Source organism: Triturus cristatus, chromosome 11 (assembly GCF_964204655.1).
Source record: "Triturus cristatus chromosome 11, aTriCri1.1, whole genome shotgun sequence".
In the NCBI taxonomy this organism is placed as follows: domain Eukaryota; kingdom Metazoa; phylum Chordata; class Amphibia; order Caudata; family Salamandridae; genus Triturus; species Triturus cristatus.
The window spans coordinates 958,841,098-958,860,454 of record NC_140594.1 but is presented as its reverse complement, the minus strand read 5'-3'; positions in this window follow the sequence as shown (position 1 = coordinate 958,860,454).

Below are 19,357 nucleotides of genomic sequence, written 5' to 3'. Positions count from 1 at the left end.
ATACAGTCCTGCACACATGCTGTCTTCAACGCATACAAACAGTGAGTCACTCATTCATGCACCTATGCACTACGTAATACCCCCCACCGAACCATGCAGACACTCAGACTGATACTCAAAAAACCAACTAATAACCTATATAGACACCCATGTAGCTACTCACCGACCCATGCAGCCACTTATACACAAAGTGAGAGACTGATACAGATATTTACATATTTAAACATTACTCACTAAGCCATGTATTCACTATGATACACTTAATCAGGCAGTTACACAATCAATTTTTCAAAAACAAATCATCCATTTAGACACTTATATACCCATTTATTCTTCCATCATTGTTTAGATATACATATATAAAACATATTTAATTTTCAGAAAAACAGACATTCACTGGATGATGTCATCAGTGATGTCATCAGTGATGTCATTTGAGATGTCATGAGTGATGTCATGAGTTATGTCACTGACCATGTCATGAGTGATGTAATATGTGACGTCATCAGCAGTGCATTGCGGGCGCGCGAGTTATAGTTAGCTGAACTAACTATAACGGGGGAATTTCAATGGTTTTGTACAATTGAAAAGTCCAGCTAACTATAACACCCCTGAAACCTATGTTTTTTTCAGTGAATATATATATATATATATATATATATATATATATATATATATATATATATATTCAGTGAAAAAAACCATAGGTTTCACACATGTTATAGTTAACTGGACATTTTACTCGTAAAAAACCATTGAAATTGCCCCGTTATAGTTAGTTCAGCTAACTATAACTCGCGCGCCCGCAATGCACTGCTGATGACGTCACATATTACATCACTCATGACATGGTCAGTGACATCACTCATGACATCACTGATGACATCTCAAATGACATCACTGATGACATCACTGATGACATCATCCAGTGAATGTGTGTTTTTCTGAAAATTAAATATGTTTTATATATTTATATCTCAAGGTCGATGGAAGAATAAATGGGTATATAAGTGTCTAAATGGATGAATTGTTTTTGAAAAATTGATTGTATTACTGACTGATTAAGTGTATCTTTGTGAATACATGGCTTAGTGAGTAATGTTTAAATATGTAAATATCTGTATCAGTCTCTCACTTTGTGTATAAGTGGCTGCATGGGTTGGTGTGTAGCTACATGAGTGTCTAAATAGGTTATTAGTTGGTTTTTTGAGTATCAGTATGAGTGTGAGTGTCTGGTTCGGTGAGGGGTATTACGTAGTGCATGGGTGCATGAATGAGTGACTCATTGTTTGTATGTGTTGAAGACAGCATGTGTGCAGGACTGTATGGGTGGATGAGTGTATGTATGGGTGTGTTAGTGAGTGAATGACTGTCTCAATAGTGTCTTTATGTGTAACGACATATGTTTTAAACTAGTATATGTGACTATTGGTGTATATATGTGAGTATATGTGAGAGTGAGAGATTGAAAGAGTTCCTGTATGAATAAGTATGTGTTTCTATAAGTGATTGTTTAAAAGACTAAGTATATGTAAGTTTCCGTAGAAGTAAGTGTGGTGGTGTGTGTATAACTGTATATGCAAGTAAATGTATGTTTGATTCTTTATTAGCATGACTAACTATGTGTGTGAGTACCTCTATGGATGAGTGGCATTGTGTAACAGGATGTATACGTGTATGAGTACATATGATGAGTGAGTACATGTATGAGTGACTGTATAGGACTGTTGGTGAATGAGTGGATGTGTATTTGGATCTTAGAATTACTGTATAGGTTGTTGTAACTGGTATTGGTATGTCCATTGTTTTTAAAATTTTAATTTCTATTTTTGATTGTGTGTATCAAAGGTTATATTAGGGGAAGAGGAGGTCTGCCACTCTATCACAAGGATGATGTCATCAGTGATGTCATCAGTGATGTCATTTGAGATGTCATCAGTGATGTCATGAGTGATGTCACTGACCATGTCATGAGTGATGTAATATGTGACGTCATCAGCAGTGCATTGCGGGCGCGCGAGTTATAGTTAGCTGAACTAACTATAACGGGGCAATTTCAATGGTTTTTTACGAGTAAAATGTCCAGTTAACTATAACATGTGTGAAACCTATGGTTTTTTTCACTGAATTTCTAAGGTTTTTTAAATGCCAATTCCTAACTATAACGTGTGTGAAACCTATGGTTTTTTCACTGAATTTCTAAGGTTTTTTAAATGCTAAGTCCTAACTATTACGTGTGTGAAACCCATGGTTTTTTCAGTGAATTTGCAAGGTTTTTTAAATGCTAATTTTGTTTTTTTTCTTCTATTTTTTTAAACATATTTTTATTTTAATTTTCTATCCTTTTTTAAAGACTATGGTTAAATTTTTAAAATTCTATAATATGTTTTTTTTAATATATTTTATAAAATAAACATGTAAAATTTATTAGCAATACATTTTTTCCTTTTTTTAAAATTTTTTTTAGTACGCGTACCGTAAGCTTACGGTAAGCGTACGGTTTACGCAACGTCCGCAATTTATCTACGCTGTTTGCGTAGAGTTACGCAATTTGCGTAGCCGCGTGTCCTCCGCGTGGGACGCGTACGCGTGTACGCTACACGCGCACGTTACGCGGACGTGTCGGGTAGTGACTGTAATGCGCATGCGCGCAAGCGCGTGTCTTTTTTACGCGCATGCGCACTTTTGCCGTAAGCGTACCGTAAGCGTACCGTAAGCGTACGGTAGGTCATGTGATCATGAAACACAACTTTTGATTGGTTGAAACTACTTTCAGTTCTAGAACTCTCCTACACCACACCCATTCCCCTCATTTCTGCTTGTGATCCCTTGGGAGAAGGAGCTGGTTTGTCTTTGGGATACAATGGCAGAACAGCAGAGCTCTTCTGAGAGTGAGGCTAGCACTAGCAGCACTGTCTTGAGGCAGAGATCGAGGAAACAAAAGCCCTCTTATGTATGGGATTATTTTACTTTTCCTGAAGGCCAGCAAAAGGTGAATGCACCCTTAGTAACTTGCAGGCTGTGTCAGCGTGTACTTTCTAGAGGTAATCCTGACAGGAAGTATTCCTTTGGGAATCACACCATGAAGAGACACCTCCAGGATGTACACAGAAGGACACATGGTCATCTTTTTGGAGGTAACTCTTCAGAAAGACAAGCAAGTACATCCACAGCAGCTCAGCCTGGACCATCATCTGCAGGGCTGACTCCTTCTTCTGCAGGTCAGGTGAGCCCTTCATCTGTGGGGGGAGCATCTCCTTCTGCTGGCCCTCTGGAAATTAACCCTCGTTTTCTGAGGGTTGATATTCGATGTGCCTCTTGTCATGATCTAATTTGTCATAGGGAGACCAGTGTTTCCCTAGTGAACAACAAAATAGATCAGCACACTTGTCACAGAGACTAATTTTTCCATGCTTTCTTTCCTCTGTCCCTGCATGAACACAACGGTTCTTTTAAGAGCCAACCTTATCTTTCATCCTTTTTTTACATATGTTTTTAAAAACTTTTTTTTTTTTTTTTTACCGTACGCGTACGGTGCGCGTACTTTTTTTTTTTATTTTAAAAAACACTAAAAATCAATTATCACATTACAAGGTCCTTGAGAGACTACAATTAAAAACTGAAAATGTGATTGTGGAGAAGTGGAAAAAAGGGACCATGATATTTTTGACTTACCATACCCACTCAAAAAAATATTTATTCATTTAATTTTTTTTTTAATTGCATTAAAAATGGTTCTAGTTTTCGAAAATTATCTATCTCAATCATGACATCTCTGCCTGTAATTCCTATATGCACACAGAGTCATGTTTTCACGTTAGTCACAAAACGAATTTTTTTTGCCAATTTGAATGCACACTAACTGCTCTTTTTTTTGGGCAAGTGAAAATCACTTTTACAAACTGTCACATTATGAAACCACTTTTCAGATTTTTTAAAAAGCCCATGTCCAGACTGCTACACTCCAGCAAGGGCAACCAGCCTTAGTGATGCTGAATGTATTTGCATTACAGACTGAAACCTGAAAACCCCACTCGCTTGTAAATACTGTGCATGATTATACATGGCAAGCACATGGGTGTGTGCTAAGAGTCTGCTTCTTCCCCCAAAAAATCGCTCCCCCTTTCCATCTAATGCAACTGTGAAATCACCAGAGCAATACGCAATAAATCTCTGCCTATAATTCCTCTCTGCACACAGAGTCATGTTTTCACATTAGTCCCAAAACGAAATTTCTTTGCCAATTTGAAAGCACACTTACTGCTCTTTTTTTTTTGGGCAAGTGAAAATCACTTTTACAGACTGACACATTATGAAACCACTTTTTTCGATTTTCTTAAATGCACATGTCCAAACTTCTTTTTCAGACCACCTCCATGTGTAACCTGGGTGGCTGCCTACACTCCAGCAAGGGCAACCAGCCTTAGTGATGCTGAATGTATTTGCATTACAGACTGAAACCTGAAAACCCCACTCGCTTGTAAATACTGTGCATGATTATACATGGCAAGCACATGGGTGTGTGCTAAGAGTCTGCTTCTTCCCCCAAAAAATCGCTCCCCCTTTCCATCTAATGCAACTGTGAAATCACCAGAGCAATACGCAATAAATCTCTGCCTATAATTCCTCTCTGCACACAGAGTCATGTTTTCACATTAGTCCCAAAACTAAATTTCTTTGCCAATTTGAAAGCACACTTACTGCTCTTTTTTTTTTGGGCAAGTGAAAATCACTTTTACAGACTGACACATTATGAAACCACTTTTTTCGATTTTCTTAAATGCACATGTCCAAACTTCTTTTTCAGACCACCTCCATGTGTAACCTGGGTGGCTGCCTACACTCCAGCAAGGGCAACCAGCCTTAGTGATGCTGAATGTATTTGCATTACAGACTGAAACCTGAAAACCCCACTCGCTTGTAAATACTGTGCATGATTATACATGGCAAGCACATGGGTGTGTGCTAAGAGTCTGCTTCTTCCCCCAAAAAATCGCTCCCCCTTTCCATCTAATGCAACTGTGAAATCACCAGAGCAATAAGCAATAAATCTCTGCCTATAATTCCTCTCTGCACACAGAGTCATGTTTTCACATTAGTCCCAAAACGAAATTTCTTTGCCAATTTGAAAGCACACTTACTGCTCTTTTTTTTTTGGGCAAGTGAAAATCACTTTTACAGACTGACACATTATGAAACCACTTTTTTCGATTTTCTTAAATGCACATGTCCAAACTTCTTTTTCAGACCACCTCCATGTGTAACCTGGGTGGCTGCCTAAACTCCAGCAAGGGCAACCAGCCTTAGTGATGCTGAATGTATTTGCATTACTGAGTCCAACCTCAAACCCTTAAACTATTCTTTTTTTTTCCAGTACACCTTAATTTATTGTGAAAACATACTCCATATTATTTTACATGTTCCTCACATTTAAATTTCTCCCAAAACAGAAAATGATAAACGCAACTACAACAAAAGAATTTCCATTTCTATTATTCATTTCTTAAGTTACCACATACATCCCCTCTCAAACTCTAAACTCACCTTTAAAATTAGTTAGTTGTGAAAGAAATGTGACACCCCGACAGCAGATTATCAGAGCCAGGATCTCTGTTGTGTTCACCTCTCTCCTCTCAGCAGAACCAGATAATGGCAAACTTTCCCTCTATTTTTCCACACATATACATGTAAGTTTCAAATCTCAGTGCTTCCCCCTTTTTTTCAAATGTAATCACACATTTCTATTGGTTGAAAACCAACCCTTTTCCAAAAGTACCCTGCCCCCAACTTGACTTCTGCCTAGTACCCTTCCCCCAACTTGACTTCTGCCTGCTACCATAGCAACAGCTCATGGAACACTGCTGTGTGGAGTTAGGTCAGAAGTTCGCCACACAATGTTTCAATTCCACAGAGCAAGAGTGCTTGACTTTTCAAACCTAACAGCAAATCCATAGTACTGTTCTTTGGTAACACATTTTTTTGTACCAATACAAAACATGCTTCTATTAGTTTACACATACAGCCTAGTTTTTATTCTAGAATGGTATGAAACAGCCAATCAGTTCTTTTTGTTTTGAAAAAAATATGTATGCCTCCATTTCCAAACTGTCTTTCTTTTCATATTGCCATTCTACTGAAAGACACCTCCTGAGTGCATCCAGTTCTCCTTTGAAGATGTTCACAGTGTTGATTGTAGGGCACAGCTATGTCTTCTGGATTGAAAAGTTTGCAGAGAAAACAGATATGGTGAGAGACCTTGCTTTGCCAAATGTAGACATTAAATGGATTGGTCAGAGAGGGTTAAAGTGGCACCAATTGATGCCATTGGTGAAATCCTTCATGCAAATCCAACACCCTGACCTCATAATAGTGCACTGTGGTGGCAATGACCTAGGCACTTTGACTGGGGTAGGTCTGGAAATGCTTATGAAGGACACCTTTGCACAACTGTTTTCACTTTTCCCTAAAACTGCCTTTGTGTTTTCCAACATATGCCAAAGGCAAAAATGGAACTGGTCCAATCATTTCTGTCCACAGATTGACAAAGCAAGAAAGCACGTCAACAAATCTGTTTCTGCTTTCCTCCGTGACTATGGTATGGGTGCCATTTAACAACTTGCGTTATGACATGCAAGACATTTATAGAGGAGATGGTGTGCACTTCAATGATGAAGGGAACAGAGTCTTCCTTTTGAACCTTAGACTCTGCATCGGTACTTACTTGTAGGTACCACTAAAAAAATGACTTCATAAACACAACAGCTCTTTTTAGAGCTCCCTAATATCTTAACTCTTAATTCTTCATTTCGTTTATTCATTTTTATTTTTTCTTCCGTACGCTTACCGTAAGCTTACCGTACGCGTACCCCTTGATTTTTTTAAAAATCAATAAATGTTTTTTTTGTACTTTTCTGTCCTTCTTTGACCCCCTTACAAATGTTAGGGGGGCTGTAACTCTCCTCATTGCCCCCTTTTCTTGTTTTCACTCTTTTTTTTCAGAGTGAAATACACAAAATGGCGGCCGCCGCTTCCTGGTTTCGGCCGATTCGAATGTTTACTAAGATCTAAGAGCCAATCAGAATCGCGCTCGCGCACGCCACCGTACGCTTACGGTAAGCGTACGGTAAGCGTACCGTAAGCGGGCTCAGATATATATATTGATTTAAAGGCTATTTTCTCAGAATCTACTGAACAGATTTACACCAAACCTACAAAAGGCACTTCCTTGACCTAGGGACTACCTCTCTGCCAAATTTCGAGTAATTCTGTTCAGCCGTTCGGGCTGTAGCTCGTTCTAAAGGTCCTATGGAAAAATGCATGGGAAAAACGCGTTTTGGGACCCCCCTTTTATCTCAGCCCCCGCTTGACGGATCCCCCCGAGACTTTCAGGGTAGGAGCGGAGCGTAGCGCCCCACCTATTTTGAGAAATTCGCGAGGATTCATCGACCGGCGCCAAAGTTATTCAAAATAGAATGTTGAGGTTTTCCTATGGAAAAGGGGTCCTAACTATAACTACCTACTGGCGACCGCCAGTAGGTAATGTATATATATATAGTTGAATAACAAACTGTTAGACCTGTCAGCCCTAGGGTGGTCTTACTCCGCATTTTTTTTCCCTTTCTGCCTCAGTTTTTACCTCCATCTTTTGTTGGACATAGGTCTCTAGGTGCCTTACCGCTGCTGAACAGTGCTGAGGTGCATGCGCTCTCTCCTAACAATATGGTTGCCAAGGGCCCCTGCTACTGCAGAGTGGCCACTGTCCTTCTGCGCGCTAGTAGTTGGGATCAGGCTGGGACATAATGTTACTGTAACCCTGAGCATCCCGCCTCTTGTCACCAGAGAAGCCACCCCAGAGTCCCCAGAGCCTTCTAGAATCTTCTCACCCCCCAGGCTGGTGCCAGATTTTGCCGCCTTTTTGTTGGGTCACCTGACCTAGGGGTATAAAGGTAAAGGAGGGAAACCTGACAGTCAATTGGTGCACTACTGGACCTGGGCATCCTACGTCGGAGTATAGGCTGCTGAGGTAGGCGGCGGCTACACTACTGAGGCTGACTGAGCTTAGGCCCTGCTGTCCCCAAGATAGATGAGAGATCCTGACAGCCTGCTGACCTTGTCCTGTGTGAGGGGAACCAGGGATACCAACTCCAGTGAGCTTGCCCGAGACTTTTAGCCTTCCTCCCACTGCAAATAATGTCTACAACTAACACCTGCCCTATACTGCCAGTGCTGAGTCTGGGAAGTGCTGTGAACCTAACCCCTGAATCTCCCCAGCTAGAGCTGTGACTCCTGAGCGCTGGGAACCTGCAAGCGCTGCTGCTGGGGATCATAAGGTAAAGCGCTGTGCCACCTAAACGCTATAGTGCTAGAAGTTGCCACTTTTCTCGAGTGCAGTGCCAATCACGTGCTACAATTTGTCACTCACCTCAAGCACTAATGCTATGCCCCCCTCCGCGCTGAGGCAAGGGGTGCTGTCCGCCCAAGATCACCGTCGCAGCCCTGCGTGGCAAAAGAAGAAGCGCTGAGCCCCTTCAAGTCATCGCCGCTGCCTGGGAATTATCCCTAATCTGCAGCGCTGGGGTCCGAAGTGTTGGCGCCCCCGTGAATTGCCACAGGCCGGGCCCCCTAGCTTCACTATTCCATGGGATCCTGACTGCGACATCACCACTGCGGCCTGGGTGCCTTGGAAGCCTTGGGTGCGTCATCGCAGGCAAGCTGGAGGAGCCGCGCTGGGATTGATTCCCGTGCCGGACATTGCCTAGCACCCAGGGGGGCTCGCCCTGAGCCCCGGCCCTAGAAGAACTTTAGACGGGCTGGCCCGCCCTCTGTGAGCTGTAACTGAGACCCCCATGAGGCGCGCTTCCCCCGCTGGCATCAGCAGCTGGGATCGAGCGTCCCAGGGAGCGGAGGAGCACCCGCCTTCCAGGTACTGAGGGGGTGTTATTGGAAACCCATTGTGTACAGCCCAGGCGGCCAGAAACCTTCCCCGCTGAGGCCGGGCCGGTCCACCTGAACTGCTCCGCTCTAGGAAGGGCCTTCCTGCTGGGAGTGGGCTGACTGGGGCTGTGCCAGAGGAGAAGTCACAGCCCCGTGACTGCTCCACTGCTGAGTGAAATCCGAGCCTAACAGCAGGGTTCGTGAGGAACTCTCTGCAGGCCAAAGCAGTCCTTGGTTGCCCCGGACCTCCACCATGGAGGGGCGCCGTTCTAATCACAGCAGAGGCAGCCCCAGGGGCCTGAGAACTTTACCAACCCAGCCCCACACAAGTAATAACTGTCCGGGACATGTCCCTAGCAGAAAGTCTGACCCGAACCTGAATAGAGCCTGAACTAACCATATAATTGTTACCTACATTTCCAAGACGTTCGAGAATGTTTAGTTGCATGAATATGTGCATCAGCAATGTTGGCTTTATTGAGCCTGTACATAAGAAATGTTGCGTCTATTGGATATGTGCCTAGAACAGGTTGCCTGGATTGACGTTATATCTACCTAGGGAATTGTGCCAGCCCTGACCTGGTCTTACAGGGACGGTTTAACATGATTACTGTGAGAATCCTATGTTATCTGCTCTACCAAGAAATAGATAATGATACTTGTTTTTGTCAATGCACTGGAAGTGGTGTCTACTTATTGCGTGTGCTTTACTGGGTCAGTGTGACTGTGTGCTGCACAGCTACTTAACACATATCTTCCGGCGTGCCTTCCTCCCTCGCGCCAAGCTACCACGACAGAGTCGGTGGTCCCTGGGACCTTCTGGGTCTAACACAAACAATTTATATATATAGGGGCAGATTTACGTTTCCTGGCACATCCCTGCAAATCAGCAGGGATGCACTAGGAAACTTGCGACACGCATCTCAATCCATGCGCCATCAAGGATGCGCCGCATTTACAATGTGGCACATCATGGCGCAAGGAAATGCAGATGCGTGTCGCATCTGCTGCCGTAAGGTTGGTGCAGTGCTGGAGTTGTGTAGCGGGCGCGACGCAACTCCAGCACTATGCCAACCTTGCCTTTGTCTAAAATGCTGCGTCAAGCCTTACGCCTGCTTCAAACAGGCGCAAGGTTTTGACGCAGGGGGGTCGGAAAAGTGACTGGGGTGAAATCTTGTAGGTTTCACTCAGCCACTTTTCCAAAGCGTTCCTGCGCCGGAACGCCCCCCCCTGCACCAAAACGTCCACATGAAACCTGACGCAGGTTTCATGTGGCGCAGGGCTTTACAACGCATGGCGCTGCCTTTATATTGCCGCTGCGTCACAGAAGTGATGCAACGGAGGCGCCAATGTGGCGTACGGGGCTTGTAAATCTGCCCCATAATTTTTAATCATTGACATCAAATAAAAATGCTTTTAATTGATTATTTATTTAAATTCTCACACAATCATCTCACATACATAGCAGTCCAAATTTAAAATCATCATCAATTTGTCTTTATTTCGATTCAAAGAATCATAAAAGAACACAGCAGTAAAATTCATTCCTATACAATTAAAAACGTAATTAATGTTGACAATGGTATACAAGATAAAAATCTAGAAGGCTTTCCATTTAGATGAACATATTGGATATACTCTACATCTCATCACAGTACATTCTAAATAACACAGTCAAGGTAAATAATTAATTTGATCGTAATTGTGATAATGATTACAACAATATGTTCATCAAGCACTAAAATATTACCATCATATTACGACTAAATTGATTTGATTACACTGAAAGAACAGTATCGGGCTGATTGAATTAAAAATATAATATAAAATCTAGTACATTATGCAGATATAAATTACATTTGTAATTATAAAACTCTTAAAACATTGTTTTTTAACCCTCTCTTCTTCCTTGAATAGCTTACTGCAAGTAAAAATCTACTGACACCAAATACGATAAGCCTTGAGCAATCTGTTTTTAATATTCTTAGTGCCTCAATGTGCTTCCTCGTCATCAAATTCAGGCACAACAGCTTTATCCATTTCCTTCTTGGTTTAAGATATGCAGGGCAAAACAATTGTTATATGTGCAATTTTCTCGTTTGCACCTAGCGAGCACAAGGTACATTTAGATTCCCTTCCCACAACTTGCGAGTTTGACCATTTAGCTGTAAAAAAGTTGATGTGGAGTGTCTCATATCGAAATTTCAGATAGAGAATTTTGCTAAATGGGGTTCAATTTCATCCAAAAATGGTTCAAAACTCAGAAACATTTTATAAGACAAGAATTGCGTGGTAAGGCTCCCTGAGGTACAATGTAAAGTGACTTTGTGCATAATGAAATCCCAATAGCTATGCTTTAGCTCATTCTTTGAATCTTGCGTCAGTAAGTGTGGTTTTGCCCATAACCTGGTCAGGCTCAACTTTGAGAACCAACTTCGCACATAGATACACCAAGGGAATGTTAAATGAGTATTAAGACCCAATAGTAATTTTAATGCTTGCATATATGGTTTTAGTTCTTCAGTGGTCCTTACTCTACCCCAATAACACAATAATCTTAAAGTGGCTAGATGCTCCAATCTTTTCGTGCAAATATCATAAAATAGAGGAATCAGTGGGTGTTTTGGGGAAGTGATGTGAGCATCTGCATGATTTTATTTTACTCTGTTATTAAAGAATTTAAATTTCCTCCACCCCATAATTCTGATCCATAAAGGGCTGCCGATTGGGCTCTGTACTTGTAAACCTCCAAAGCTGGAGTGATGGCCTTTGACTCTGTAGAATACTGTTTCCTGACAATAGGAATACAGTTTTGCAATAAAATTGTGTTGGCCTTGTTTATGTGAGGTTCCCAAGGTAGTTTTGAATCAAGTGTCACACCGAGATAAGTAAAATTGGCAACACACTCCAATGGTACCTTACCCAAGAGTATCTTGTTCTTAAACTTTTTATGTGGTCAAATAGCCATGTATTTGGTCTTAGAAGGATTTATTTCTAAACCCTTTAGTTTGCAGTTTGCAGTAGTTACTAAAACTATCAAGGAGATTTTGTAGTCCCCTAGGTGTCTGTGACACTAATATTGTGTCATCCTCAAACATTAGAGCACAGATGTGATTCCCTCCTAATGTTGGTGAGTCACGTGGGCATTTTTGCAAATGGTAGACCAAGTAATTCACATACAGTAAAAACAGAATTAAGGCCAAAACTCATCCCTGTCTAACACCCCTTTTGATAGGGATATCCTTTGTGAGTTCCCCCCCCTGTACCCCATCGTACCTTAGCAAAATTACCGTCATGGAGCCTTATTATTTGCATTAAAATCTCTGCCGATACACCCTGCTTGCTACGGGTTTTCCATAGGAGATTTCTTGGTATAGAGTCAAACGCCGCTTTCAAATCAATGAAAGCAACGTATATGTGCTCAAGTTTCAGCTTCACATATTTCCAGGTTATACATGAGAGTCTGAAGAATTGATCGATTGTGCTAGTTTGTAATCTAAAGCCCGCCTGGCAGGCTGAGAGTATGTCATTCTCTAGAATCCAGTCATTTAGTTTACCCAAAAGTTGCTTTGCGTATATTTTTTGGAGAGTATCTCTCAGGCTTATGGGCCTGTAGTTGGCCGGATCATCTCTACTACCCTTTTTATGGGTAGGTACTATCTCCGCACCTTTCCACAATTCTGGAATGGGTGCCCCTCTTGCCACAGCATTAGTTAAAACATTCACATACGGCACCCATACGTCCGAGGCAAGTTTCAACAAATCCCCCGGTATCTTGTCTGGGCTGGGGGCTTTTCCTGGCTTGAAATGAAATGAAATGAAATGAAAATGAAATGAAAAAGGAATTTGCTAAAGCGCACTGCTGCCAAGCGGCTTCCTGGCGCTGACACCTAGTCCAGACTCACAAGAACAGTCCCAGGGAGCTAGATAGGGAAAGCTTGGGAAAACAGAAAAGTTTTAAGGGCCTTACGAAAGTGGGTGTAAATAGGAATAGAACGAAGGAAAAGAGGGAGACTGTTCCAAAACCGGGGGGCCAGGGCTGAAAAACGAGTGCCACCAATGCGGGATTTACGGAATCGAGGAACATGGAGAAGAGAAAGTGAGGAGGAGCGGAGAGTGCGATTAGGAGCGTGGGGAGCAATAAGAGAATTAATGAAATAAGGAGCAGAACGGGCATGAGCCTGAAAAGCAAAACAAGCAAGTTTGAAATAGGATCTGAAATACACGGGGAGCCAGTGGAGGCATTTAAGAGCAGGCGTGATGTGAGAGGTTTTGGGGAGACGAAGGATAAGGCGAGCCGCCTGGTTTTGGATGGCCTGAAGGCGGCGGGTTTCGTAGGCAGGAATGCCAACGTACAGGCCATTCCATAATCCAGGCGGGACGTGATGAGGGCAGTGATAATAGTTTTGAGGGCATCAACAGAAAAGAACCTTGATATCTTACGAATTAAACGAAGGGAGAGAAAGCAAGAAGACACCACAGAACTTATATGGGCGTGCATAGAAAGATCCTGACTAACCTTAATACCCAGAGTCCGAACAGAGGCAGCCGGTGATGGAGGAGGACCAAAGGAAAGGGGCCAGTGGGAAGGGGACCAAGGATTGGAGGGACCACCCGTGAGTACAAGCTCCGTTTTATCAGGGTTGAGCTTCAAATGATTGAAGCTCATCCATTGGGAGATAAAGATCAGAGTAGAAGAGAATTTGGGAAGAGAATCAAGAGGGGAAGAAAGATCGAAAACGAGCTGGAGGTCATCTGCGTAATTATACACAGAGACCCCCAGCGCCAAAAGTGAGGAGATAAGGGGACGAATGTAAAGATTAAAGAGTAGAGGGGAAAGAGAAGAACCTTGGGGGACCCCGCAGGTGACCGGACGCGGGGGAGCGGAAAAGCCGGAGAGCTGTACCGCTTGTGACCTGCCTTGAAGAAAGGACGCCACCCAGGATAGGGCGAGGCCCTGGATGCCCGCCGCGCTGACACGATCGAGAAGGATGGCGTGGTCGACCGTGTCAAACGCAGCGGACAGATCAAGAAGAACCAGGGCTTGGGGGAGGTTTTTGTCCGCCATCCCCTTGAGTTCATCAAGGACTGCAAGAACCACACCCTCAGTGGAGTGGCCTGGGCGAAAGCCTGCCTGATGAGAGGCCAAAAGGGAATTCTCCTCAATATAGGCGGACAGGCAGGATGTTACATAGCTTTCCAAAATCTTCCCAAGGTAAGGAAGCAAAGAAATAGGCCTGAAATTAGATAAAAGAGAGGGATCCAGACCCGGTTTTTTTAAAATAGGCAAAACAATAGCAGATTTAAATGAAGAGGGAACGGAGCCGAGAGCCAGGGACGTGTTAAGAAGGGCAAGAGGGGGGGCCGGACAGTTAGTGTAGAGAGTTTTAAGGATCCGTGCAGGAGCGCAATCCGTAGGGGAACCCGACTTAACTTTGGCCAAAAGGTCAAGAAAAAGCTGGGGAGAGATAGGTTGAAAGTGATCCAGAGTGGAGGTAGAAAAAGAAGAGAAACCAGATTGTTCAGGTGAAGGAACAGAGGGAATATTAGCTTTAATGTTGGAGATTTTATCAATAAAATAGTCGTTGAGAGAAGAACAAAGAGCTTGAGATGGAACAAGGGGTGAAGAGGCGCGATCAGAAAAGGCAAGACTGTGAACGAGAGAAAAGATTTCGCGGGATTTATTGGCAGAGAGGGCCACTTTCTCTGTGAAATATTTGGTCTTAGCCGCGAGGACGGCTCTTTTATAGTCGCAGAGAAGGGCTTTGTATTTGGCGCGAAGAGTCGGACAGTAGTTCCGTCTCCAATGGCGTTCAGCGCGCCTGAGACTAAGTTTGAGGGCTTTCAGGTCATGAGAAAACCATTTGTGAGCGTCGTGGGGACGGACAGATTTAACCTTCTTGAGCGGGGCCACCCGATCACAGGAAGAGGAAAGCCAAGCACTGATGGTATTGGCTTGACTTTCCAGAGACAAACCCGTAAGATCAGGGGCGGATGAGACCAAGGAGGAAGAAAGAACATTAAGATCCGTCTGGTTCCAACTCCGAGCCAAGATATTTTTTGGAAGAGGAGCTTTGGTGACCGAGCCGAGGAAGATGGAGAATAAAATCATGGCATGATCAGACCAGACGCAAGGAAGGATGGAAACAGATGACATGTTACAACTTGAGGACCAAACTTGGTCCAGAGTGTGGCCTTGGACATGAGTAGGGGCCAAGACATGGGGAAGGAAATTTAGACACCGAAGTGTGGCAGAAAAATCTTTGGACAAAGAGTCCTCCCTGGGGTCCCCAGGCCAAAAGTTGAAGTCGCCCAGCAGCAGCAATGAAGAATTGTTTACCACCAAGGTGGCCAAGAGATCCTGCAGGGTGGAAACAAACTGCGGCATAGGGTGCGGGGGGCGATACATAAGGACAACAGTAAGGGGTACAGGGAGATTAAGTGACCGGGCCACAAGATAGTCTACATTAGGTATGGGGGGATGAGCAAGGAGTTGAAATTTCAAAGATGAACGTATTATCATAGCTACCCCCCCCCCAGCCTTGCCGTCAGGGCGGTCGGCACGGAGGGCATAGTAAGTATCAGGCAGAATAGCCAGGAGGTCAGGAAGAGAGTCAGTGGAGAACCAGGTTTCTGTAAGAAAAAGAAAATCAGGAGAATCAGTGTTGAGTAAATTAAAGAGAGCAGATTGATTTTTGACTGCGGAGCGAGTGTTAAGCAAGATAGCAGAGGCGGGTGGAAAGCTAACAGGGGGGCGGGGGGAAGGAGAAATGCCTGGAGTGAGAGAAGCCAGGGCGGGCACAACTGAAGAGGAATCTAGAGAATGCGAGAGAAGAATACCAAGATTATCCAAATAGGATATGAGAGAAGGGGAAAGAGGGGTAGGAGCAGAATGTGCAACCAGTTGGGACGACGAATAGACCAAAGGAAGAGCGGGGGCAGAGGCCCCAGGTCCCGGCCTGTCGCGGACGGGCGCAGACGGGCTTAACTTAGGCGCAACTTCGGCGCGCCTTCGTCGCGCCCGCTGCGCCCGTCCGCTGCGCCGCCGGGGCTGACCAACCAATATATAGGGACACATGGGGGAGAAGGGTCAAAGGGGCGTGTCAAGGGGGAGGTGCCAAGGAGCAGCAGCGCGTCGCCCAGACCCGCCCAAGATGGTGGAGCCGCCCGTTCCCCTCCGAGAGCCAGGCGAGGGGGGGGCGATCAGCGGAGGCGGTCTGGGTTGCTAGCGCGAGAAGGGGCAGCCAGGAAGGATCCAAGCGCTGTATTCAGAGCGCTGAAAGTGGAGACAGGCAGGCTTGATACCAGCTATGGCTAATCTCATGTCTTCTTAGTGAATTGTAATGATATTTTAGGTGTATTGTCAATAGAGTGCTCAACCATGTAAATGGGGTTTCTGTTGATCTCATAGGACATAGCATATAGAGCGGAAAAGTGTCTATGCCAAGGGCTGGGATCGAGATAGTGATCTGTACCAGTTTTACACCCTCTACTACCATGTGTAACTATTCTCCAGAATGCAGAGTGATCCTTAAGCCTGGCCGCAGTAATGAGATTGTTCCAATTGGCATCTTCGTTAATGCTGTTTTCTGTACTCTTTTATATCCTGCCCATAAGTGTTTAATTTGTGGCATATTTTTTTGTTTTGATGGCCAATAAGAGTCTCTGCTTGGCCAGAGAGCATTCTTTTTCAAACCAAGGAGTGGAAGGCTGACAGTTGGATTTTAAAGTACGACCTCTCTTTTGGGGTTTTGTTAAAAAAACCTTAATACTTTCTGCCAAACAGTGATGGATTTGTACTATAGGAATGAATTCTAGGTATGTGTCAGTGAAAGGGCTAAGTGCTTCACAATAAGCATTATAGATGTTTGAGAGTGGTACAGCTTGATTGACAATGGCTGGCCAATTAATTCATCTTCGATTATTACTTACTGTCAGCTCCTTTTCCCGAGTTGTTAGAGTGTATTGAGTGGGTGGCAATCAGCTCTCCTGACAAAATAAGCACAGTGGGAAATGATCACTCTCCCCTCTATCATCTACCTTAAAATCCTGGACAAACCCCCAGTGCTCTATAGTCACCATTACATAGTCAATTCTGGACATGGATTTACCTCTAGAAAAAGTGTTTGTACATTGATTATCTGAGGGGAATCAGCCATTACAGGACCTCAGATCCCTTTCTATGGTAAAATTAACTAATTGCATTGTGCAGAGGAGCATGGCACCCGAACATTTGCAGCCATTGGAAGAATACCTCTAGTCTGCTCCTTCTCCTGGAAGATGGTTTTAAACCCCATCATTGGTTCATAGCAGCAATTAAAGTCACTCCCCACAAAGACAACTCTATCGTGTTCGATAGATTCGAGCACTTCTTCTAAATGGTTAATAACTGATGATTCTTTCGAGAGTTGTCTTGGTCTGATATACACATTAAAAAGATATAGCTGAATAGCATTTGGGGGCTTCAATTTTAACCCTAGGATGTCTGGGGAGTTGATATTCATAACTTCTACTTTTGTGTTTAGGCTTGTCTTCACCCATATCACCAATCCACCCGAAGGTCTCTCTTTGATGGCAGAGCTTCTACACTAAACATCATATACCCTAATTTGTGTGGTGGTTCTTTAGCCAGGTTTCCTGGAAGAGGCAAAGGTCAAAATTTCAAATAAATTCCTGCCAATCTGGGGTTAAGAGTTTTTAATTAAGCCCAGCTATGTTCCAAGGTATATTCTTCGGATTTTCCAGAGCTGTCTCCAGACTTGTCTCAGGGAAGCGCTCATGCGCAGTTCCAATAACCACTCTGAAAGGTAAGGGCGTAATTAGTGCACGGATGTATGCCCATCCATAGGTTCAGGCACTGTTGGGAGACACAGGTTATCTATGGCGATTGCCCTGTTTTTATCACAGGCATTGGCTAAGTCTAACTTGCTCAGTCATTCTACCTGATCTAATTTGCTGTTTTCCTTTGTGGCACTTGATGTGCTGTAGTTATCTACTGAAGCAGGTATATTCTGCCTAAAGCAAATTCTGGATTCGAACAGGGAGTGTGTGCGCAGGTTTAAGATTATCAAACACTCTGCGATGTATTTTAATTGGAAGGTCAGTTTTATATCATCCAAATTCCTGGATTCTTGGGGGAGGCGTTCAGCTTTTAATATGTCAGATCTTATAACAGATAAGCTTTTTCGCCAACTTCTATTCCAATGTATTGCTTTATTTTTTAGTCAGTCCTCATCCTTCCTGATACCCTGTTTTAGTATGGGACATTTACCATGTAAACATTATGGGTGTTCATCATGCCCTCAGTGGAATTATTTGTATATTGTTGTGCAGGATAGGTCTTGGACAACTGTGGATGTCCTATACTTTTCTGGCTGGATGCAAAATTTCGCCCTATCTCTTCAGCTCTTACAGGGTTAGGATTGCTTGATTTGGTTAAATTATAGGTGTCTGCAAAGATCGCCTGTGATCCCTCGCGTTCGAGTACAGAGGGCATTCTAAACCTTGAGTCAGTGTAATCTTGGTAACTAATGGATTTAGATAGGGGAAATTGGTAGCTGGAGTGGGTTAAGTGATCAGTGCTGTTTTTCTAGATACTGAAGGGAGGGATTGTGGTAGATTTAATGGGTGTCCGACCCAGGAGCTATTATTGTGAGGATCATTTAATTTTTCGTTTGGGTATTTTTGTATTACTCAGTACGCTGTCGTTCGCAGGTGTATTAATTCAGAGTTCTAAGTCCCCAATCAGTTTTTTTAAAGCTGAAACCTCATCTTTCAGAGTGTCAATTTTCCGATGTAACTCTGTGATATCTTCAGTTTTCCCTATTCTATCAGCCTGGACCTCCTTGTCCTTACCCCTACCTGGTTGTATCTTGTTATTTTGGATCTGTTTTGTTGGACTAGTATTCAAAGAGTCCTGTAGTGTTATTAGAGGTGCAAATCTATTTGAGCAGTCTATGGTTACCATGTCACAACTACAATTCCTATGTGTACTGGGGGAAAGTATTCCAGGCACCTGGATGCTGGGTTGAGAGGGTCAGTCATTGCAGTGATTATTGGCAGGACTGGGCTCTGTGCGCCTGACTCACTATACCTTCGATGGACAATAATACTCGGTGTCGGAGATTTTGGGCAGTTGGGCTTAGCCTGTTTGGTATAGTAGGAGGAGATTATCTCTGTATTATTGTTTGAAACCTTATTCCCATTAGACAATATCGACTCTACCTCCTCAATCAAGTTGTCAATTGCGGTTAATGTGCAGTTATCTGCAGCGTTTATTTTTAGTTTCACTGTTTTGGGTACTTTGCTCCTGCCTGCCACAATCTCCGTGGCCTTTCTTTTCCCCATTTTTTTTAAATCAGCTAATACAACTGGTGCACTATGTTCACCAACTGTTGAACCTGGGTTAGGGCAAAGGTGGTAG